Source organism: Vigna unguiculata, chromosome 6, assembly GCF_004118075.2.
Source record: "Vigna unguiculata cultivar IT97K-499-35 chromosome 6, ASM411807v1, whole genome shotgun sequence".
Lineage (NCBI taxonomy): Eukaryota > Viridiplantae > Streptophyta > Magnoliopsida > Fabales > Fabaceae > Vigna > Vigna unguiculata.
The window spans coordinates 3,194,732-3,213,853 of NC_040284.1; the positions used below are offsets into that span (position 1 = coordinate 3,194,732).

The 19,122-nt window shown below is 34.7% G+C and overlaps 1 long non-coding RNA gene across 1 annotated transcript; it reads left to right on the forward strand.

Annotated features, from left to right (window-relative positions):
• Positions 1 to 2,311: 2,311 nt before the first annotated feature.
• LOC114186888 lies at positions 2,312 to 18,867 on the forward strand. Its single transcript, XR_003605165.1, has 4 exons — positions 2,312 to 2,587; positions 5,652 to 5,696; positions 17,677 to 17,816; positions 18,593 to 18,867. It is a non-coding gene; the product is annotated as an uncharacterized LOC114186888 (long non-coding RNA).
• Positions 18,868 to 19,122: the final 255 nt, after the last annotated feature.

Sequence of the window (19,122 nt, forward strand, 5' to 3'; positions counted from 1 at the left end):
TTGAATTCTCGACAACTAGCTAATGCAACAACTATATAAAGGATGCAAAGCTATACGAGAAGATCAACGAAAGAATGAAAGAAACTGGAAATGATAAAAGTGCTAAGAAATTGACATATCATTAGTGATTAATGTAACACCCCTTTCGAAATGCTACGTGTAAAAAAATTTCTCTAAAACATAAAACATATCCTATGATACCTTCCTATTAAATAGGAACTTCACAATCATTTATTCTCAAAATGACATATGTCAAAATAGTTATCTGAAAGAACTTTACTTATTAAGATGAAATATGGTTCATCCAACCAACTAAATTAAGTTGTCAAAATAAAACTTAATATTCATTATTTCGAGTGCAAAAGCAAAGCCACCACACTATTACATTTTATTTATAAAAAAAACTTTTAAAAGGTCAAAACAAAACTTCCCAAAGATTTCCCCACGAGCTCCTCACAGCTAAGCTTCTCCAATTGTATATGCATCAACATCTACTCCCGTATAACAAAAGTCATACGATTACCGCAGGTGAAAACCACAACCACAAACATGCAAGGGTGAGCAAACGATGTATCTCATCACATAATCATGCATATCCACATACAACTCACCTAAAATTGTCGTAATATACATAAACTCACCCATAATATCCTCAAATACATGTTCTCAACACCATGTCATGAATCCATCAGCATATTACCACAAAGTAATATCAAACAATATGGTATTCTCTCATAACCAATCACTATACCTCTCATGTGCACCAACGCCTCTTGGAAAAGTCCCTTTTCCTGCTTTCCATAGACTTACAAGCAACAACTCCACCGGCTCGACAAAGCCTTGGGTAGCAACACTCTTGCTAAGCTCATGCTAAAGACTTACGGAGGAACGAAACCCTTTTACCCTAACTCGGCAAAGCCCTTTGGGTAAGAGAATCATCCTGGCTTTACGATTATCAGAAAATTCGTATTGTCCCACCACATATGTATACTCATTCATGCAAAATCTCATCACATCATGCCACATAATACCATTCCATACATATGCACACATAATTCTCATCATGACACACATAAATCAACAATCACATGATTATACGCATTCATGACCGATAACACACAAGCACATCAAGGCCTCATCATCATCTGTATCACAACACATTGACATCATACAATCTTCATCATTGTATTTAACATACATCAATCATCATGCCCAACATCCAATATACTGCAAATAGAGCCTATCACAATCTACCACAACAAAATATCAACACAATGCGACCATGAAAAAATAACAAAATTTCAGCTAAATCGAATCTCAATTTTACGAAAAATGGCAACAAAACTTTACTTTAACCGATACTTTTTTCAGCTCTGTCATTTTCCTCTCCCACTTTTTTCTCAAGCCAAGATTCGAACACGAAACCCCCAATACTCAAGCAACACTCCAAACCATACCAACCATCACATTTTCTTGTCATTCAATACACACAACAACATTATAATAACATCCACACATTCAATGCATTCAAGAACAAAACCAAATAAATTCTAAAAATACCAAATAAAATATAAGTCACCCCCAACATATAAGTCACACTCAAAACGAACATAAGCATCTCCACACAATAATAAAACAATATTAAAAAAACACAATTACTTCAAATGTACACATTAGGAATCCCTTGACCACCAACTCATGACTAAGGCTTTAACCAATTGTGTCACTCTCCACTTCTATTTATGAATTTTTTCGTATTAATTCAATTTGTATTCCTCAAGGCCAATTATCACCTTAAAAATATAATTATTTTTCTTGCGCCTTACAATTAATGAATTTGGTTGCGAGTTTATATATTGTAAATCCTTCACCAAGTGAAGTTGTAACTTGTGAGCTGAATTCTACACTTATGTGCACATATTGTTTAAATTTGTTTCTAGGATCTATTCATACCCTGTTAGAGCCACATTATACCAACACATTCCCACTATTTGTGTTAGCACTCCTTTTTTCAATATTTTTCCTTTCTAAAACTTTCTTTTTAGTTTAAATAAATATTTGTTTGTCTATAATTAATTAGTTTTTATTGTTAGTGTAGAAAAATAGAGTTTTCAGAAAAATGTGATAAAAATGTTTATTTTAGTAGTCTTTTATTGTATTTTAGTTCTCTTTTTAATAAGACTCCCTTTTTAATAAAACTAGTTTGCCGCGATACCTCTTAATTGTGTTAAATTGAATTTGACCCTTGATCTAAATTTTCTTTATTGCAAGGATGCCCTTGGTCAATTAAAATGCTGATGGTAAAAACGGATAGCTCAATTTAAGTCTCACATCCCAAACACGATGCTTGATCCATTGGCTGATTGAGAATCAAGGGATGCATAAGAGAAGCGAATCCATCACGGAGAGAACCTGATGCGTGAGATGTTGATTTGATTCGAGAGAAAGAGATCGAAGCTAATGCGGATTGGAGGGAGGTGACTGAGGCTGATTCGAGATGGAGAACGAGGAGAAGATTGAAGCAAATCAAAGGCGCCACGTAGAAGGTTCATTATCACGATTCTAGTTTGGAGCAAAGAAGATCAGGGTAATGTTATTTTCGTTTTCTTATTTTTTTTTGTTGGGGGTTTTTAAAGGGAGAGATTAGGTTTTCGAAAGGGAGCCTCGGTTGTGCGCGAGAGAGAAATGTTTGGGGGCTAGGGTTCTCGTGTTCTGACGTTTGATTTTCTTGGTGTGAGCGAGGGATTAAGAGTCATTGTATAGGGTTACTCATATTCTGACGAGCACAAAGTGGATGGGGATGATCTGAGTTAGATTCCTTGCACAATTTAAATTTCTAACACTCTCTTTATCTCTTGTACACCTTTGATTCCGATTCTGCAATGAAATCCATTTACACTTTGTTATTTAGTTCCATACAATGTTCCAATTCCCGATTTAGATTTCAGCTTGTGCTTTTTGCTTGTTTATGATTCAATTACAATTTACGTTTTTAGCATTTAAATTCTGCAACAGTTTAAATTCTCTTTACTGCTTCCCAATTTTCATTTCAGTTTTGCACTCTTTAGCCAGTGAGTTGAGCTTGGGTTCAATATCTTCTCATAGTTAGGTTTTCTCTTGGGAACTAGGTGACCCCAAAGTGGGCACAAATCACTGAGATGTTTTCTCGAGTGTAGATGAGCTCATGAGCAAATCATTGTTCCTGCTTTTAGTTAATTGCTCTATTGATTAAATTTTATTAAAGCTTTTACTTTGTTTACATTCCTGCATGGTTCCTTGTTTTAGTTTTAGTTTTCCTACAATAGCTTGTTTTTAATCCTTGAAGTCTATTTTCTTTTTTTATTTTGTTTTGATAGATGAATCAATGTTAGCTTCATTGTTTGTAGTGTGATACACTGTGATGAAATCTTATGAGCTATTTCTGTGTTCACCGCTGCAGCCGTAGGCTATCTCATTTGGTTATTCAATTGATGTTGTTGTTTGTTTAATTAGTTGCTTTAAGATTCTATCATTGTTCCAACATATACATTGCATTCATGTTCTAGGTTTCTGTTGTTGCATATTACCTTGAATTTCTAGTCTACATGCATATAGTAAGCACTCATTTAGGATTCATGCATCCTTTGTGGTTTCTACATCATTTAGCTTTTCTTAGAAATATTTTTCATGCATATAGACTGTTTGCATAGTAGTAAAGCATCAAAGTGCATAGAAGAACCTTGTCTAGCTTTTCAGCTCTGAATTACATGCATACACATGGCTATCTTCATGATCTGATTTCACTGTTTGATTTTGCTGATGTAAATTGAATCCCCAAATTTGTCCATGCTTACTAAGTTACATTCAAGTTCTGCCTCATATTTGCATTTAAAGCATTTTATGCACTATTATGTCATGTTTCAGTAGTTGATAGAGATTCTGGTTTTGGGGGTTTTGCTTACTGTTGCAGGCTTTGTGAACTTTGCCTTGGTATGACAAGTGTTGGCTCTCTGCTATTTTGCTGATTTCTTTGTTGTCATTTGTGTGCTTTGTTCTATCACTATTTTACACTGATATTGTTGCCACAAATGGGTTAATGTTGCAATATGATTTTATGCATAATTGAACTGTCTCACTGTTGCCACAAGTCCAGAAACGTTGTAGTAATCTCTATTGTCACAGACCCAAAACTGCTGCCATATGAAATTTGTTTGTGATGTAAAGTTGGTCTGCAACAACACATGTTCATGCTACTTATGCATCCACATGCTTCATTCATCTAGACTCATTTTCATTCCTTTTTCAATTCAATTTCGCATCCTCATTCCATTTTAATTTAGTTTCTCAAATTCACCATTCACCATTCTCATTCAGATTCCATATCACATCTTGCATATCATGCATAACATCAGTGGCGGAACTTGGAGAAAATATCTAGGGGTGCCAAATTAGATTTTTTTATATATAATTTTCTTAATTAAAAAATTATATCTTTTACTCAAATCATACAATTCAAACTTTTCAATTTTTAATCTTCCTAATTTATTGAATTCACATAAATGAGTATTCTAATTTTTATTTCAATTGAATACTATTTAACTAATTCATTGTATGCAGTTAAAAATACAAAATATCAACATTTTGTAATGTTGGGTTATATTTATTTGAGAAAATATAATTAGGGTTCATGCCAATTTTATACAAAAAAATTCCTAAAATCATAGTTATGATTCATACTAATTTGGGAAAACTTAATTTGGAAAAAATATCATAATGGAAGAATTATAAATTTAACATACATAAATCATACTAGGATACTTATTCATGAGATCGTGTGAGTATGCATTATTTGTTCTCTATGTTCTCCAATTTCTTTTTTCTAATCTGCCTTTTTTTTAATCTCTTTAATCCAATTATTAATTTATCAAATTAATTTTTATTTTACTTTTTAAACACTAAAAATATAATATATATATATATATATATATATATATAATTAATAAAAATAATATAATAATATAAATTTTAAATATATATATATATATATATATATATATATATATATATAATTAAAAGCTTGGGGGAGCCATGGCTCCCCTTAGTCCCAAAGAAGTTCCGCCAATGCATAACATAGTTTAGTGTCAATCATGCATTTTGGTAGTTTAGTCTTCAAGTGAATAAAATCAATTTGCTTTTAGTTTCTTTTCTTTGTTTTATTTCTTTTCCCCCTTTCTTTTAGTTTATTATCTTTTTAGCAAGATTTAATTGCGCAAATTAAACTTAACACACATCATTTTCTTGTATTCGATCCTGTGTCAATTTCCTTATACTTTATTAAGGGGATTATTTGGGTTTTGTTTAACTCTAAAAACAACTGAGAAAAAGTGAGTTAACACACCTATATTTTACCCATACACCCATATTTTTAATTTTCTCATTTTTAAAAGTTTTGGGCTCTTTTTATATTTCTTTATAATTTTTTTACTATTCATACTTGCTCTTTTGATTAGTTAGCACCCTAATTTTCAAATACAAACCAACTTTTGAATAAAAATAAAAAATGTTTTTAAAATAATAATGAAAATAATATTTTTTGGAATAAAAGATAATAAAAAATCAAAAAACATACATACAAATTAAAAAATGAAGAATTCTTTTTCTTTTTCTTGCAGGACTTTTGTATGGCCATCCACGCTGTTTAATATCCTAAAATAAAGGTACGAGTACTCGTGTAACTAAGCGTGTCGTTTTAGTATTTGATACATTTATTTATCTTTTCAAAATATTTCAAAAATACGTTATTTTGTTCCTCTTATTTTGATGTTTGTATGGTCACCCGTGTCATTTGACATCCTCAAAATAAAGGTAAGAGTACTCGTGTGATCACCTTTGTCGTCCTATTTCTTGATACCTTTCTTTTTCTTAAGATAATTAGAAAATACGTTTTTTTTTTTTATTTCTTTCTTTGGATGTCTGTATGGGCATCTACATTGTCTAACATCCCCAAAATAAAAGTGTGAGTACTCGTGTGACTGCATTGTCCTAGGACTCATGCTTTCCTTTTTTCCAACAACACAAATTCCAAAACAGAAAAATGGCCTAATTTTGTAGGTGTTTGGTGGCATGCTTGGTTAAGGGCCTTCCTATAGGGCTCGCTTCTTCTTATTGTGACCACAATTGGAACTTGTAGCACTTAAGGCAAGTGTTATTAAAGCAAAGGAAAAAATTTCTTTTAACACAGATTATCTACAAAATTTGAATAAAATTTTATATTATAATAAAATATTTAATTTAAAAAAGATATAGAGTATCAAGATTGCACTCCTCTAAGGTATTGAAAAGTTTTGATTATGATATCACACTAATATATTCGTCAATAGTAACAAATTATCTTTCTACAAGACAATGATAGTATAAAATATGGAGGTAGGATAAGGTTTTACTTAGGCCCTACATTGGGCTTCTAATGTTCTTACCAGGATCCAAAGTGTGGACCTTTGGACAGGTAGCAAGGTCCAAGTGGTGACTTGAGTGCTCTTGATGGCTGGAATTGAATCCCTTATTGTCCAGAGGGGGAAGATCCACTTGCAAAAGACTCTTTGATGCTTAAGTTAGTAAGATAGTTTAAGGATCTATGAGAGTAGAATAGTGAATATGAATTCTGATTGTATTATCGGAGAAATACCACATGTATTTACAAGGTTTATGGGCCTTTATGAAATCTGTTATAAAATAAAGATAATAAAAACTTACCAAATTTATGATAAAACAACTTGATAATAACATTAATATATTATTTAACTAGATTAACCATATATTGGTTGATATATGTTATAGAATGATATTTATGATTTCAATATATTATATAATCAAACTTTCGATATTAGACTATATATTTTGTTAATATACTAAACCAATAAATATGTTTACTAATATTATTTACCAATTAAGGCCAATAATGTTGAATGAGTCTTGTTGTGTTGTTTAGCATATTTATTGTGCTAGGTATATACACAAACCATTTACAAATGTTTCCCCTTAAGGACCACCTTCAAAAATATACTCTTCCTCAATCATTATCGCCCATGGTGCATTAACATTACAAAGAACTACGAATATTGGACACTCCAGATCATACAAACAGTTACCTACAGATGTTATTATACCTTTACCTAAAGAGGTTTTGTAACTTAGAAAGGTTGATACTTGTTGTAACTTGGGGATGTTGATACTCATGTTAGTCAAGGGACATGATTAGTGGAATTTATTAAGTAGGTTACTTAAGGGACTACATGTAGCCTTAACGTTTAGGATGTGTTAGTTTTGAAATGGTGATTTAAGCCAAGAAGAGGGGGGGGGGGGTTGAATTGGCTGTTTAAAACTTTTTCAAAAACATAAAACCCTTTTCAATTAAATCAAATAGACTGGAGAATTAGAATGTAAAAGCTGCAGAACAATACACTTTCAGTCGGTCAATTAAACTTTCAAATCAGTCAGTTAAAATCCTTGGAATTTATGCAGAATGCAAAATTCACATATTTAACTCAAACAATAAACTTTTACATACAAGACTTGTTCCAAATGATATTTCTAACAAGTATACAACCTTAGATTACACAAGAACACATTAAAGCACAACAAAGAGTGGATTCCTTGGTTTTCTTGAGGTTTTAGAGTGATTCAAAGTGAGTGAGATGAAGGAAAGGGAATTACACAGTTGTTTTTATACTGGGTCACTCAATCACAGAGCTACATCTAATTTACCAATATAACCCAAGTATGGATTCCACTATATTCAAAAATTTTACAAATCACACATCAATATTACACTTTTGAACAAAGAAACTCACAAGATTTTTGACTCACAAAAATCTAGACTAACACCCTGCAAGAATCACACTTACATACTTGAAATCACATCAGGCAAAACAACCAGAGGCACAAGAATTATTTTACTTTATAAGTACTTACAAGTTTTTGGTATTATTAGAATACATAAAGCATGTAAAAGTTGAAGTTGGATTATTTGAAATTTACGGTGCAATTTGGTGCTATCAAAGTTTAGGTACATTAAATCTTGTGAAGCTAAATATATTATATGTATAAAACTTAAAAGTTGGATGATATATTATAATAAGGATATTATTGGGTGTCTTAAAGTTTTGGAATCCAAGTATTTAGTTGATTTGATGTTGGATAAGTTTGGTTGCATATCTTGGATGTTTGCATGAGATGAAAATGGGAAGAACAAGCAACAACACTTACATGTTCACCAAAATCTGGTAAGAGCATTACTTTCCTTAAGACTTACAAGCAACCACCCTTGCTTGCTCACCAAAACCCGGCAAGAGCATAACCCTTACCTGTTCACCAAAACTTGGTAAGATCGTTGCTTTTCCTAAGACTCACAAACCATAATTCTTAATCATCGACTTCCAAATCTTTCATTGGACGCCTCTTGATTCTACACCCTTTGATGATTACATTGATCGATCCTTGCTGTCATGAGTGTCTAGTCGCCCCTCCGACTATAGGCCACCATCTAATAGTCCACACACAGAATAAATTTACCACGACCACGATCCGCGACACCAAGTGTAGTTCCCCAATACGAACCGTAGTCCGTATTTGTCTCAAGACTACAAAACTCGTCAGATAACACCAAGGAGGGAAATCTTTCGGAACCCATCCCTACGAGCCACAATCTCGTACACTCCACTGGACTTCCAAAACCACCAGGTTACAACCTCGAGTGGCCACGTGTTACCCCAATATAAGTTGCACTCGTATCTGGGGCCCCAACAAAGCATCGCATCAAGACCTCCATCTAAAGTTGTGTAGAATCCCTCACGTAATCCATCACTACATCCAAAACCGCTTAGCACAACATCCATGTCGCTAGGTTAACTCGCATTACAGACCACCCAGCACAACACTTGGCGCTGTTGGGCACCAACCCACTGGATTTTGGTCCAAGCCTAGCACAACATCCATGTCGCTAGGTTAACTCGCGTTCCAGACCACCTGGCAGAACACTTGGCATTGTCGGGCGCCAACCCACTGGATTTTGGTCCAAGCCTAGCTCTACAACACACCGCCTGGCGGGACCACTTTCGTCGCCAAGCGACAACTCTTGGATTTTACTCTAGAGTTCACTTTGTGGCCTAACTCCTGGTAGTTTACACCATTCTACCAGACGCCACACCAGTAACTAGTAATTTACTGGTATTTGACACTCTAGAATAGGTTCCAATGAACCTATTTACACAAGACACTCAGTTCACGCAAAACATGCGTCCATGACAAGTAAATACACTTTCATATCATTAAGTTGAACTCAACTACACAATATCACATGGTCATACATCAAACACAATCATATTCTTGCTTTTATACATCCTAGAGAATCACAATAAATCCACATAAAACCATCAAAACAAAGTGTTATACCCAACAAACAATCCTAGATAACTAAACAATATACAAACCAGGAAGAACAGATAATCATTGCCCCAAAATATTGCATAGGCAATAAAATAGTAATAATGATAATAATAAAAAAACAACAATGTTCCTGCAGAAACAAATAAGGAATGTCAGAGAACACAAATCACATCTTACCCCAATCATTGACCTCTCCAACTAGTTTCTCCTTGACTTGTACGCGTCGTCTCTTAATGTTGACGGTCGGGACCCTTAAGGGGTTACCTGGAGAAAGGGCTCCGACGATCAAGTCAACAAGGGCTTTCAAAAGTCAAATCTCAGATTAGCGAATTAATGAAAGCGTACCTTTAATTTCTGGGGTCCACGTGTATTTATAGAGCCATTAATTGTGTATGCCCCTTTTGTGGGTTAGGCCCCCTTTTAGCCATTTTGGGACAATATTCAGATTTTTGATGGGCCTGGGCTGACCCCAAGTTCTAAGCATCTACGAGGGGCCTAAGTTTGGAGTTAACAACTTCTTCATTATACTGTATCTTTTACAATAGGCGGCCTAGGCCGTCATGTATGTAATCTTGTTTGGTTGACTATCTGTCTACTGTTTTCATCATAGGACTATATATAGGTAGTTTAGACCGCATGGTTATCTGACTTAGCCTAGGTATAGTACAAACAACAATAACAATAATGATAATAATAAAACGAAACAATAAAAATAAAAATAAAAATAAAAATAATAATTAAAGTAATAATAAAATAAAATGAAACAATACTAATAAAACAATAATACTAATAAGATAACATAATAAGATAAAATAATAATAATAATAATAATAATAAAATAAAGCAATAATAATAAATAATAATGATAATAAAATCATAAATAAAATAAAACAATGATAATAATAAAATAATAGTAAAATAAAATAAAAAAATAATAATTTGTAACAATATATATAAATGATTCTCTCTTTTATGTTCACAATTAAAAATTTCAATTTTATCCTTTAAAATGTAATTATTTATTAATTTGTAAAAATTGACCGTTATTTTTACAAATTTTTTATTAAACCGTCTATCTATACTTTTTTCTTCTTATTTATCAATTGTTATTCCCTCATCTTTTCTAATATATTTTACTTTATTTTAATAAATATAATTTTATTTTATATATGAACTTAATAACATTACTGTACCGTACCTGGCCAACTTAACCATATAAGTAATAACAAACAATCCCCACATATATATCGAAAACAACTAAGGTACATGGCTCAGGCCGACATAGACCTAAACCGGCCTAAACTCATAACAAAGGTCGCTAAAGGAACGACCAACCTAGGATAGTACACAGACAAGGACGACATAAGCCAACTAGGGAAGTAACCATATCAAACCATTCCAAAAGACTTAGCGAAAGTAAAGCCCCCTGATATCCAATGAGCCCACAATAATCGAACTAAGGGCCTGGGCTAGGGCCTTGGCCCACCTACAACCCAAACTAGGGCCCAACCCATGACATGGCCAAACATAATTAATACTCTATAAATACGTGTCAACCCCAGTAATTAAAGATACGCATTCATTACTCCATTAATCACCTGATTTGACTTTTTGAGAGCTTTGACTTCTAGGTTTTCCCTAACACTGTAGAACAAAAAAAATAATAATAAAATGCAAATAAGTCAAGGCTAAATTATGCTAGCCAAGGTTCAAACCTAGCCTAACTTAGATACCAAACAATTGCTCAACCAATTCATGTTTCGTGATAATTCGTACACCTCTAGGATTATATTATCACGCACCATGATCAAGCATATCATTAAAATAATAAAATAATTAAATTAATATGCTAATGACATACACAAGGCTCGAACCTAAGTCTTCTCATAATAGTCAAGTACTCTTAACCACTTAAGCTATCGTTGCTCCTTGTCTTTTCTCTCCATATTAATGAACTTAGGGATTCTCGCCCCTGCATTTATTAAATAAATAAATAAATATTTATTTATTTATTTATTTATTTTTCTCGGATATTACTGGCCCTGATGCTCGAAGACAAATCCGAGCCAGGACGCTCGATGTTAATTTTGGGCCCTGATGCCCAAAGACAAATTCAAGTCGGGACGCTCTATGCCTGGCCATGTTGCTCGATGCCAGGCCATGTTGCTCGATGATTTATGCAGGTAACTAAGATTGTAAGTGGAGCCATAATGGAGAAAATTAGTTCCTTGTTGTTGACTATGTAATTAAGGAACTAAGAGCTCGTTTCTTAGTTGACACTCTTATTATAATTGATGATAAATGTATTGCAAGAACTAAGAGCTCCTCTTTTTGCCGACCTTCTCAGTACGATTGTGTTAAACAATCTGATACTGAGAACTCATCTTTTTGCCGATCTCTTCAGCATGACTGATTTTACACATAATCGAATACTAAGAGCTCGTCTTTTAGCAAACCTGCTTAGTACGGTTGAGTTAAACAATCTGATACTGAGAACTCATATTTTTGCCGACCTCTTCAATATGACTAATTTTACATAAAATCAGATACTGAGAGCTCGTCTTTTAGCCAACCTACTTAGTACGGTTGAGTTAGACAATCTGATGCTGAAAGTTCGTCTTTTAGTCGACCTACTTAGCTTAATTAGTTTTAGAAGTTTTAATACTAAGAGCTCACCAAACAATAGAGCACTAAACAAATGACTTATTTAGCAAAAGTTAGTGTAATGTTGAGAGTTTACTAAACCGGTGAACTATTCAAGGTTAGGTAAAAGGTAATGATGAAGCATGGGAATCTGCAAACGACGATTAGTGAAATAACAACTTTCTCGCTCCTATTGTATGGTGATAGAAGCTCAAAAGTTGGAGAGTTATGTTCCCTCCCGGATGAAGCAGATCTCCAATAAACCGAAGTATTCAATAGGACAAGGAATAGGGCGAAAATTCAAGTCAAGAAACACGTCTCCACAAAGTCGAGGTCATTGCAGGAATCCAGAAGGATGTCTGCACATAGTCGAGGTCATTGTAGGAATCCAGAAGGATGTCTCTACAAAGACGAGGTCATTATAGGAATCTAGAAAGATGTCTCTATATAGCCGAGGTCATTGCAAAAGTCCAAAAGGATGTCTTCGTAGGACTGATGCCATTGAGGGTAGCTAGTTGATGGTTCAAGATTTATGAGGATGTCACCCTAGGACCAATCTCTCTGTAAGAAGCTAGGATTAAGGAGATGGTGCACGTGAAGATAAAATCTTAAGATTATATAAAGTGATTATTTTGGTTAAGAAAATATTTAAAAGAAGATATGGTTATTATTTAGGGAAATATTCTAGTTGTTATTTAGGGGAATATTTTAGATTATCTCTAAAGCTATTATTATGTGTTCCGGTCAAGAAAAGTGCCAAATAATTCTTAACCAAAAACAAAAAGAAAGAAATATTTTTCAACCCTAGCTTAAGACTTGATTAGGTAAAAAACAATCTGTCCCTTGACCATGGGAGCAACGTTCTTATTTATAGAAGGTAAAATTGGTTACAAATATTGCAAGTATAGATAATCAGTTAACAAATAAAAATCTTTAGAGATAATCTAAGATATACCCTTAAATAACAACTAATGTATCTTCTTTTAAATATTACACTAACCAAAATAATCATTCCATATAACATAAGATTCTATCATAACATGCACCACCTCCTCCATCTTGGCTTCTTACAAAGAGGTTGGTCTTAGAACGATATCCCCATAAATCTTAAACCATTATCCAGTTGTCCTTAGAGACGTCAGTCCTAGGGCAACATCCTTGTAAATCTTTGAACCATTATCCAATTTCCCTCAGTGGTGTCGGTTCTAGGGCGACATTCTTTTGGTTTCTTGAAATGACTTTCCTTCTTCTTCCTATATCAATATTGACGCCTTGATTTTATGACGACAATACTCAACATCTCCACGCTTCAACATCCCTAAGTCGATTAGTTGACCATACTAATTCCCACCTATACTCCTCGACATTTTCCCCTCGGTATAAATCCTACGTGTCATTTCTGGACGACTACATAGCTCTCCAATTTTTTGAGTTTCGTTTTTTCGAGAAGAGGAACTCAGAAGTTGTCACATCATTAACTGCTACTCGCTCTTTCCCACGACCCATCATCACGTTTCAACTACCCCTGCTACGTATCTCAAATCCAATGGTCCTTTTAAAACCTCGATCTGCACGACCATTTTCCCACTCCTTCAGTTTACTTCTACCCTAGTTGTATCTTCCAATTCCCATCTTTGCCTTCTCCACTTTCTTCCTTCTTTCTCTCTGCACACCCTTGCTTTTACGTTCTCTTTCCAGGTATTTTCTCATTTCTCTTCGTTTTCCGTTCTTCGTTTATGTTTTTTGCTGCTATTTATCAAATACTTTCCTGATTATCTTTCATTGTTATTGGCTATTCTTTGCTGTGATTCCATATTTCCTCCCATTTTACATGCTATAGTCTTGCCTCTTTTAATTGTGTTTCGTCATTTTGATTGCTCCTTACCGCACATTCCCTTTCAGAACTACCTTCGTGTGTTCCTAAATTTCAAACCCTCATGACTTCTTATGACCCTTTATACCCTTGAGCAACCCTTGCCCTCCGACGAGAGACTTCTTCCATGACCACCTCCACTAGAGTTAGGGCGTTTAGACGCCACCAAACCCTATGTCAAAGCAATGAAACCGATGTAATTGTCTTCCCCTATGATAATGACAAACCCATATGCAGAGATGGCTCTCGACACCCTACCTCCCCTCAAAGATTCACTTACATGTATACTATAATGTTCAAAAAATTAGGTTTAAGATTGCCCTTCAATACTTTTGAAAAGGAACTCCTCACAACCCTAAATGTGGCTCCCTACCAATTACATCCTAATAGTTGGGCCTTTATCCGAGCCTTCCAAGTACTCTACACCCACTTCAGTATTACTCCGTTAGCAAACATGTTTCTCTACTTCTTTGAGATGAGAACCCCCCCCCCCCTCCCCCAAACAAATGTGGGCTTTCCTTAGCAGGGTCAGCGACCGAGGCCTATTAACATTATTTAACTCTTCCTACAAAGGTTTTAAGGGAATCTTTGTTAAAATACAAGCTCCCGATCACAACCCCTCTCTCCTAGAGGGTTTTCCCCTATGCTGGTGTCAGTTCCCGAACCTACAAACCCCTCGACAATTAGGGACATGGATTCCTATGAAAAATGAGATTGCTTGATGTTGGAACAACTGGACATCGTCTTTGATTCCAGACAACTTTTAGAGTTGGAATTCCGAGTAGTAGACCTAAAATTCCACATCGGTACTAACTCCTCTTTTCCTTCTTTTTAACAACTCCCTACTATTCCTTTTTAATCGTAACTTATCTTTCATTTTTGCGGAAAGTCTGATGGCCATGTCCCAAGAAGATATGTTTAAACGAGCTCGTCAGCTGAAAAAAACAAAAAGTTTCTACCGTCGGTATTGGCTCTTCTTTTCCTCCTCCCCAAACCGAGGTACAAGAAGAGCTATCAGAACCTGAAGTTGAACCTTTGATAAGGAAATCCATACTCTCTCAGGGAAAGAAGAAAATGGCAGACACTACTTCTCAAAACTCCATTTCTCAACTCCAAACACCCTTCCTTCAACAACAAATCGTGGATGACACAAAATTAAGCTTTTGGAACCCCAAGTTCCCCATTTCTTCCATGGCCGTAAACACAACCTTCTTTGCTAAGACGCCTTCCTCATACAAGCTCAAGACAATAACACCCTTCACGAAGGCATTCTAGAAAGTCTACACAAAGTCGAGGCCTCTACCTTCATCTTGATGGACCAGTTCCATAAGCTTTCGAACCAGGCAGAATAGAAAACCAAAGACTTGGAGCAAAAAGACAAATCTTTGGAATTTTCACGCCCCGAGTCGCTTGTCTTAATACCAAGGTGTCTGAATTGAAGGTTGTTCATGACCAGATTAAACAAAAAGACAAACAACTACTAGCAATGAACAACCAACTGAATGAGTTAGAAAAAGAGAAGAAAACTTGGACCGACAGCCCTGAACTTCTCAAGGATCAGATCGGCTTTTCACTCAACATGGGCTTCCAGCTAGCTCTTGACCAAGTTTGTGTGCTCATCCCTGACGCTAACTTGTCCTAAGCCGACATCTCAAAAACCATCGTGGATGGCCAACTGATTGAAACCGATGAATAAGATATTTAATATCATTATTTCCTTTATCTTCTTATATCTATATTTGAAACATCTTTTAGTTTTCCTTTTTGCAACAACTCGCTACATTTTACTATACTAAGTTAATTTCATTTTTAACCAATGATTGCTTCTTACATTGCCCATTACTCATATTCCTCGCTTTACAACTTCAAAACAAAGCACCATCTAATTTTACATTCCCCACCCTTTCAAAATTCTCATTCCTCGATCAAACATAACAAGAGAAGTCGGTTACAAAATGAGACTTCAACAACATTACCCAACAATATGACAAGAGACATCGACAGCAACCCGGTGCTTCTAAACACAAATTAGTCTTGAAATCCTACTCACCACAAGTGATCATGATGAGTGAAGTCGGCAAAAAATCGAGACTTCAATAGTATTAAACAACAAAAACTAACCTCGAGCTCCCACTTCCTATAAATGACCATGATAAATGAAGTCAGCTAAAAACCGAGACTTGCATAGTATTAAGCAAGACAAAAACTAACCTCGAGCTGTCAATCCCTACAAGTAAATATGATAAGTGAAATTAGCTAAAAATTGAGACTTCCTTAAGCTCTCAATCCCTACAAGTAAATATGATAAGTGAAATCGGCTAAAAACCGAGACTTCCTCGAGCTCTCAGTCCCTACAAGTAAATATAATAAGTGAAATCGATTAAAAATCGAGACTTTGTAAGACTCGGGAAAAATTAGAATAAAGAGAGGCATATGAAAATAGAATTGATGGCTTGTCTAAGATTATGGATTTATTTAAATTAAGTATTTTATTTAATTTTGATATATGATGAAATAATTAATTGATTGATTTAAGTTAAATGTTGTTTATTTATTTTAATTATTTACTTAATTATGATATATGAAATAATTATTATTTGAGTGATTTAAGTTATTGTTGTATTTATAATAATTATTTAAGTGATGTAATTTATTATTTTATTTATTTTAAATTTTAATATTATATTTAATGTTGCGGATATGTGTATATAATTAACTGGTGTGTATCATAATATGAGAAAGTAATTGGTTTGGTGGTTAGAGTGTGTAATTGAGGTGTGGAGGTGTGTGGGTTCGAATCTGTCCATTCTTTTGTAGTGGGTTTTAATTATTTTATTTAACTTATTAATTATATTGGATGGGAAATATAAGCTTATATCTTATTCGTGCTCAATATATATAGAAAAAACTCATGGTCTGGTGGTTATCGTATATGTGTTGTGTATGGAAGTATACAAGCTCGCACCCTTCCAAATACGGTGCAATAATTTTTAAATTTTTCTCCAGTGCATGCAATCTCATGTTTTAATTTCTAAAATTTTCTCTAGTGCATGCAATCTCATGTTTTAAATTTTCATATCAGTTGCAGCCATAAAAATAAAATGGCAAAATATTGTGATTTTGAGTAACGGTCAAACAACCAAGACTTTGGGTTGTTTCTTATTTTTATTTGTTTTTAAATATTAACTCAAAGATTTAATTTTAAATATTAATAGAAAAGATTAAAGATGTTAATTATAGACAAAAGGATAAGATTTTAGGAGAGGAGATATAACAGTTTTAGGGTTTCTAAAATGTGAGAAAAAGATGAGAGGGAGAGGAGAGTTGGAGAAATATGGAGAGTGATAGAGGAGACTGCGGGAGAAACGCTTAGTGAAGAAGCAAGTCCAGGTAAGGGAAACCAACCTTGCTTTCTTCTCTTGTTTTTCTTGTTGTTTGATGAATGAAGCTGACCATGTTTCCTTTTTCTATCTTTGCTTAGTAATGAAACCTTTTGAAAACCTTGTCATGCGTTTTTTGTTGCATGGTTTTATGTGTGCATGGTCGTTCCATTCTTTCTTTTGGCTTTGTGCATTGGGTTTCATTTAATGTGATGAGATATTTGAAAAAAAAGTGTGTTACAGTTATTACATTGTGGTGCAATATTTTTTGTTTTGGGTTCTTGATTGGATTAATTTGTTTTCTTTCTTTTCTTTCCATTCTATAGGACTTCTCTTTTCCTTTTATCCATGGTGCAGGTTTTCTTTTATTTTCACGCCAATGGCAAAGTTTTCATCTTAAAAGCATATGGTGTGGCACTACCCATTTTCCTGCACTGCACACTTTTTGTAAAATGAAGGTTACTACTTCGTTAACCGTTGGGCGAGATGATGATTGGGTACTGTTTCTATCTTTGTTTTTGGGTGTTTAATACGTCTTTGGTTGGATTGTTATGTTGAAGTATGAAATGAATGAATATGCATGAGTAAGAGGATGTATGAGATGTGGATGATGGACTTGGATTATTCTTGGCATGAAATGAACATGAAATGGTTGGTTATTAAAGTGGCATGGTTATGGCATGATAAAGGATTTGATGTGTTTATTGGAAATCTGATTTGTGTGTGGTTAGGACGTAATTCCTTGAATCTCTAGGTGAGATTTCAGGGTGGTGCCTTAGTTGGTCGGGACGTAATTCCATGACCCCTGTTAGTGGGAGTTCATGGTGGTGCCTGATCTATATAATTTAGTAAGGATTCAAGGTAAGGTTGGATCATGACGCTCTCAGGAGTCAGTTAGTCTCACATAGAGCGGACTGACTCTTGTGGTGAGAGTAGGAGGAGGCCTGAAACTCATTAAGGGCTAACCTTGTGTGTAGGGGATTGAGACATTGTAACACTTAGCTCGGGGGTGAGCAAGGAAATCCACCACAAGTGCAAGCATCCGCTGAATCTAACTAAATTATACGTATCCAGATGAGTCGTGTCGAGTCTTAGTGTATTGTTTGGAAGGTCATGACATGCTTGGGTGATGTATGTATAATTGACTGTGAAAGTATATATGATTGTATGATAAAACTATTTTTCGGCTTTAGCTTACCCTTTTGCTTGTTTGATTGCTTTGCGTGTGGTCCCTCTGCTTTTGCGATGGTCATCAATTTATTGATGTGAGCAGATGCGAGGAACACCCATGGTCAACAGGGAGGTGATGGTTCTGTTGCTTAGCCTCCGGACTGGCTTCTTCTTTTAGGCTTTTCTTTTAGGGCGATGGCCCATGTACTGTCTGGCCTTTGGGCTTTATTTTTTAAACATTGTCGTTATTCCTTTATACTTTCTTTTTGGCATTGTAGTGTATCTTGGTTATTGTATGGAGTAGTGTTTATACTCCAGGACTACGCTACTATATTATCCTATGTGACGTTTATTTTAATTTGGATTATTAATTAAATGGGACGTTACATTTATTCCTTAGGTCTGTGGACTTGGGTGTCCACTTAGCTTTCGTAGTGTCTTTCCAATGTTTTAGTTAAGTTTCCTATCTTATCAATTTGACAAATGGTTTCCTGTGTGCTAGTGAATCATGGCACCTCCTCATAGGAACTCCCAATTTTCTTAAGGCGATGTATCTGATATCGCCAGAGCCATAGAAGCCATGGTGGCAGCGATGACACAACAAAGCACGACGATGATGCAGCAACATGAACC